This window comes from Aegilops tauschii, chromosome 4, assembly GCF_002575655.3.
Source record: "Aegilops tauschii subsp. strangulata cultivar AL8/78 chromosome 4, Aet v6.0, whole genome shotgun sequence".
In the NCBI taxonomy this organism is placed as follows: domain Eukaryota; kingdom Viridiplantae; phylum Streptophyta; class Magnoliopsida; order Poales; family Poaceae; genus Aegilops; species Aegilops tauschii.
Genome location: NC_053038.3, coordinates 172,830,766 through 172,837,753, shown reverse-complemented (window position 1 = coordinate 172,837,753; position 6,988 = coordinate 172,830,766).

Sequence of the window (6,988 nt, the reverse complement as noted above, 5' to 3'; positions counted from 1 at the left end):
CTTTTTCCATCTGATGCCATCTTAGTTGGGTTCCAAGCCATTCTTTAATCTGGTGTCAACATGAGCATCTCTGAACTTGTCATAACTTTTGCATCTGAGCTCCGTTTTAGACCATCTTCATATCCATCTTGATCTTCTCGAAGAGAGCCATCCCATGGTGACTTTCAATAATAAGTTTGAACTAATCTTGACATAGTTTCAAGCTACTCCTTATGATCGTGCCACTTTTGAGCGTCAACACATGCCCTCCTGTTTTTCGGCAAAGCTAGCATGCCGAAAAATAACTTGTACCGTATTTACTCTAAGGACGATGTCAACACTCCATCGCCCATGTCTGCTTAGGGCGATAAGTATATATCAGCCATTGCTTGTGTGAACTTATTGATGCAAACTTGGCCAAATCTTCTCAACTTCATTAACGATCCAGTGATAAAGTTTCATAGATATGTATCTCAACGCCATCCTCTGAACCATATTGTTCACCCTTTCGCTAGGATTTTACAGATAACCAATAATGAACTCCCTCTAATCCTTGCTTTTGCCTACATAAAAATTTCACTAGTGGCCAAAGCGGTGGGCTTTGGTTCGGCCTTACTTATGTCGGTGAGACCCATCAGCTATTGATAGATATGCAATGCATCATGATCAACATGGTAGCCGGATGCTTATCGGGCCAATTAATTTGCTCTTCAATTGTCATGTCTAAATATATGAGCAATACAAAAGCAACTCAAGGTAAATTCTATATCTAGACATACCTCAAGATAAACTAAAAGTGATTCGTCAAAAACATTGATAACCCTTGGATATTTTTTGCACTATACTAATAACAAATCACCGAAAGCCTCATTATGTACAGCACCTATACAAAGAAAACTCCAATCCGAATAACAATGTATATTCGGCTTTGAGCATTTGTGCATAAATATTTTAAGCGGCATGAGGCTTCACAGAATAGCACCATAAGGAGATATATAAACAACACCAACACCTTGGCCATTGCTACAAATTTAACCATCAATATATAATCACCATGGTACTAGAGAGATAAAGCTAAAATCAATATTATGCATGTCGTAAATCCGATGTTCAATAATAAAACGACAATGATTTGGCCTCTCATAAATTTGAAAGATTTGTAGGCCAAATCATATTAAATCAAAGCATAAGCCCACTCACCAATTTTGCTATGAATTGGTCTATACAACATATTTTGAATGGCATTGGTCATATGTCTCAACTCCATGCAAGCATAATATAGGTATACGTATAAATTTCCATGAGCACGTACCTTGTCTCGCTCTACAATCGAACTAAGGATGATGTTAGAATACTACACCGACCATGCTTTGACATATTCTTAGGGCGATAGATAAATATTGGCCATTACCATAAGTTCCTTGCAAACTCCATCCACCCAAGCACGTATAGCCGAAATAAACAAATGAGATGACAAATCAAGTATTTTGGTCCTTTGGATTAGCAACAAACTTGTAGCTAATCAAATGTATAGTGATTCCTTTCATGATATAAGGAATTATATTGCATCCATGGATTAAAATAAGCCCATTGAGGGTAACCAATCACACCTGATGACGAATTCCATGACATAGTCATTAATGGCATAGTTGAAGAATATGGATAATGTGTAGACCGAAGATATTGAAACCTTCGGCTTGGTCCTTCATAGTTTTCACTCTTTTCCTTCTTCACCTTTGCCACACTTCTTGTAATGGAAGCTTGCACATAATTCTTATTTTGAGTACTTCCTTTGGGAACTCATGCCATGTTCCTTTCTTCAAGTTCTTGTGCACTACGTTTTTGTAATTTCTCCTTTTGCCAATATGATAAGCCGAGTGGGCACCCCAGTTGCGATTTTGTTTGAAGCAATGGCAATTCTTGTTTTACCTTGTGCACTCTCAACTTCTTCTCTTCAGATTTGGCACTTGATTGACTTGCCTCATTTCCTTTAGTAGCCAGTGTCAATAGTTTAATTGGCTCTTTTTCATTTGAGACCAAATCTGAAGTAGCACTCTGTGACGCCCCCGATTTGACCGTACACTAATCATGCACGCAAATGTGTACGACCAAGATCAGGGACTCACGGGAAGATATCACAACACAACTCTAAAACATAAATAAGTCATACAAGCATCATAATACAAGCCAGGGGCCTCGAGGGCTCGAATACAAGTGCTCGATCACAGACGAGTCAGCGGAAGCAACAATATCTGAGTACAGACATAAGTTAAACAAGTTTGCCTTAAGAAGGCTAGCACAAACTGGGATACAGATCGAACGAGGCGCAGGCCTCCTGCCTGGGATCCTCCTAACTACTCCTGGTCGTCGTCAGCGGCCTGCACGTAGTAGTAGGCACCTCCAGTGTCGTAGGTGTCATCGTCGACGGTGGCGTCTGGCTCCTGGGCTCCAACATCTGGTTGCGACAACCAGATAGAAAGGAAAGGGGGGAAAGAGGGAGAGAAGCAACCGTGAGTACTCATCCAAAGTACTCGCAAGCAAGGAGCTATACTACATATGCATGGGTATATGTGTAAAGGGGCATATCAGTGGACTGAACTGCAGAATGCCAGAATAAAAGGGGGATAGCTAGTCCTGTCGAAGACTACGCTTCTGGCCATCTCCATCTTGCAGCATGTAGAAGGGAGTAGATTGAAGTCCTCCAAGTAGCATCGCATAGCATAATCCTACCCGGCGATCCCCTCCTCGTCGCCCTGTTAGAGAGCGATCACCGGGTTGTATCTGGCACTTGGAAGGGTGTATTTTATTCAGTATCCGGTTCTAGTTGTCATAAGGTCAAGGTACAACTCCGGGTCGTCCTTTTACCGAGGGACACGGCTATTCGAATAGATAAACTTCCCTGCAGGGGTGCACCACATAACCCAACACGCTCGATCCCATTTGGCCGGACACACTTTCCTGGGTCATGCCCGGCCTCGTAAGATCAACGCGTCGCAGCCCCACCTAAGCACAACAGAGCGGTCAGCACGCCGGTCTAACCCTGTGCGCGCAGGGGTCTGGGCCCATCGCCCTATGCACACCTGCACGTTGCATACGCGGCCGGAAGCAGACCTAGCCTAGTGGCGTTCCAGTCCAATCCGGCGCGCGCCACTCAGTCGCTGACGTCAAGAAGGCTTCGGCTGATACCACGACGCCGGGATACCCATAACTACTCCCGCGTAGATGGTTAGTGCGTATAGACCAAATGGCCAGACTCAGATCAAATACCAAGATCTCGTTAAGCGTGTTAAGTATCCGCGAACGCCGACCAGGGCCAGGCCCACCTCTCACCTAGGTGGTCTCAACCTGCCCTGTCGCTCCGCCACAAAGATCCACTTGCGGGTACTCCTACGAGCCGACCCGACTTTAGTCATCACATGTGTCATGTATGTAGTATATAAGTATATACCCGTGATCACCGCCCAGGTGATCACGGCCCGATAGTATAGCACAGCAGACGGACAAGAATGTAGGGCCACTGATGGAAATCTAGCATCCTATACTAAGCATGTAGGATTGTAGGTAAAGGTAACAATAGTGGTAGCAAGGATAGGCTATGCATCAGGATAGGATATCGGAAAACAGTAACATGCTACACTACTCTAATGCAAGCAGTATAGAGAAGAATAGGCGATATCTGGTGATCAAGGGGGGGGGGCTTGCCTGGTTGCTCTGGCAAGTAGGAGGGGTCGTCGACTCCGTAGTCGAACTGGGCAGCAGCAGTGTCGGTCTCGTAGTCTACCGGAGAGAAGAGGGGGAAGAAACAGTAAATACAATGCAAACATAAGCATGACGATGCGTGACATGACAATGAACGGTGCTAGGTGTGTCCTAACGCGACAGTAGGTGGTACCGGCGAAGGGGGGGACATCCGGGAGGTATTCCCGATGTTTCGCGTTTTCGGACAGACGGACCGGAGGGGGAAAGTCGCTAGTTCGATAGGTTAGGGAGGTGTGGTGGACGAACGGACTGCGTATTCGGATTCGTCTCGTCGTTCTGAGCAACTTTCATATAGAAAACTTTTTCATCCGAGTTACGGTTTAAAAGATATGATTTTTCAAAGATTATTTGAATTTCTGGAATTATTTAATTAACATAAAAGGGATATGACGTCAGCATGACGTATGAGTGACGTCAGCGGTCAACAGTCCGGTTGACTGGTCAAAACTGACACGGGGGACCCACCTGTCATAGACAGTGGGTTAACAGAAGATTAAACTAATTAATTTTTAGTAATTAACTACTGGGCCCACCTGTGAGTGAGTGATTAGATTAATTAATTATTTTTATTTATAAAACATTTTCCTTTTCTTTTTTTTCTTTTTTTATTTTTGCGGCGGGGCCCGCATGTCAGTGGCTGGGCCTGCCCAGTCAGCACGTTGACTGGGTGGACCCAGTCAACGGGGCCCATGGGCCCACTGGCAGTGGCACTGGGGGGGTGGCCCAGGCCAGCCACGTCGGCGGCCGGCGCCGGAGCAACTCCGGCGACCAAAACAGCGGCGGCCCCTCGCCGGAGTTGGCCGGAATCGCGCTACGGGGCTCGGGGAGGAGCGGGGCTAGGCCCATTCGAAAGGGCTCGCAGCGCCGCATCCAGGGGTGGCCGGGGCTTCGCCGGACTTGGCCGGAATCGGCGCCGGCGAGCGGCGGAGGCGGCGGCGTGCACGGGTGCCCGACGGAAACGAGGCTACGGCGGGCTATCGAGCAAGCGGAGGGGCTGGGGGGCATCTACGCGAGGTGGGGAGTGCAACGGGCTTGAGCCCGTGACCATAAGGTCACCGGAGACCCGCCGGCGGCGAGCTCCGCGGCGCGGCGTTCGGGCGCGTGCGGGGAAGAAGCTAGGGGGCGCGCGAGAGAGAAAGGACAGGGGAGGAGGGGGGAAGAGGCTCACCGCGCGGCACACGGAGGCCGGTGAGAGCTTAGGAGCAGCAGGTCGGCGCCGGGGAAGAAGGGGGTCGCCGGCGTCCGAAGTTGAAGACGAGCTCGGGGAGGCCGTTGCAGTGGCTCCGAGCTTCAACGGAGAGGCGGAGGTGGTGTAGTCGAGGGCGGCGACGGCGTATGACACGGCGAGGTGGCGATTGGGGCACGGTGGCCGTGTGAACGACGGGAACGGCGGCGAGCGCGTCGGGCGTGGGGAAGAAGAGAGCGGCGCGGATCTGGGGGGGAAGAGGGAGGCGCAGGGGCCGAGAGGAGAGCGGGGCGAGTGGGAGAGAGGCCCGAGGAGGCGGGGGGGAGCTGGCGCCCTTATCCTCCCCGTCGCCGGCGAGGGGGTGCGGCGGGGACGGCCCCTGTTCCGACCCCGGTCGGGGGAACAGGGAAGGGGGCGAGGGGGAGTGGGAGATGGGCTAGGCTGGCTGGGCCGGGGGTCAGCCCAGTTGGGCCAGGGGTCCAGTGGGGGGCGGGAGGGCCTTCTCTTTTTTTTTCTCTGTCTGTTCTGTTTTCTGTTTTCTTTTTATCTGTTTATTTTCTTTTCTGTTTTATTTCATTTAAAAGTATTTAGGCATTTTATAAAAATGTGTTTTCTCCACAATAATTATCAGTGCAATTTCTGGCACCCACCGAACATTTTTGTTCAAATTTTTGAAAACTTTTATTTTCCACTTTGATTTTAATTGAAGTTTGAACTAGGAGTTTGAAAACAAATTTGATGCAATTGTGATCAAGCCCTGTTTAGCAACATGATTAGCTTAATCTCAGAGAGTTACTGTAGCATGATTCTCGGGGTGTTACAAATCTCCTCCACTACAAGAAATCTCGTCCCGAGATTTAGGAGGTAGAAGGAAACAGTGCGGGGTATTCTTCGCGCAGACGATCCTCTCGTTCCCAAGTGGCTTCATCTTCAGAATGGTGCGACCACTGGACTTTGAGAAACTTGATCGCCTTCTGACGTGTGCGGCGTTCGGCTTGGTCGAGAATGCGGACCGGATGCTCCTTATAGGAGAGGTCTTGCTGCAATTCGAGCACTTCATGATCCACAGCTCGGATTGGATCCTTGAAGCAACGGCGGAGCTGTGACACATGGAACACATCGTGAACCTGAGAAAGGTTCGGCGGTAGCTCCAGTTGGTATGCCACTTTTCCACGCCTTTCGAGAATAGTGAATGGGCCAATATAGCGAGGAGCTAGTTTGCCCTTGATCCCGAATCGGTGAGCACCCTTCATAGGTGTGACTCGAAGATAAGCCTTTTCGCCAGGTTGATAGACCATGTCTTTATGATGACGGTCATACTGACTCTTCTGACGTGACTGAGCAGTCTTGAGATTCTCACGAATAATGCGGACTTGTTCTTCGGCATCTTGGATAATATCCGGACCGAAGAGTGGACGTTCCCCAGTTTCTGACCAGTTCAGAGGGGTTCGGCACTTTCGTCCATATAACACTTCGAAGGGGGCCATCTTCAGACTAGCTTGATAGCTATTATTATAAGAGAACTCATCATACGGGAGAGATTCCTCCCATTTCTTGCCGAAGGAAATAACACAAGCTCGAAGCATGTCTTCGAGAACTTGGTTGACGCGTTCAACTTGCCCTTGCGATTGAGGATGAAACGCAGTACTGAATGACAGATGAGTTCCCATAGCTTCTTGGAAACTTGCCCAGAATCTTGAAGTGAATAAGCTGCCACGGTCTGAGCTGATAACCAATGGAATACCGTGGAGTGAAACAATCCTGGTCATATAGAGCGTTGCCAACTGGCTAGCAGTGATCGTTTCTTTGACCGCCAGAAAATGTGCAACTTTGGAAAGTCGGTCAATGACGACAAGAATAGCATCATTACCTTTCTGTGATTTGGGAAATCCAGTGACGAAGTCCATCTCAACATGGTCCCATTTCCATTCAGGAATAGAGATAGGTTGCAGAGTTCCAGCAGGCCTTTGATGTTCTGCTTTGATACGACGGCAAACGTCACACTCAGCAACATAACGAGCAATGGCTTGCTTCATATTAGACCACCAGAATCTCTGATGGATG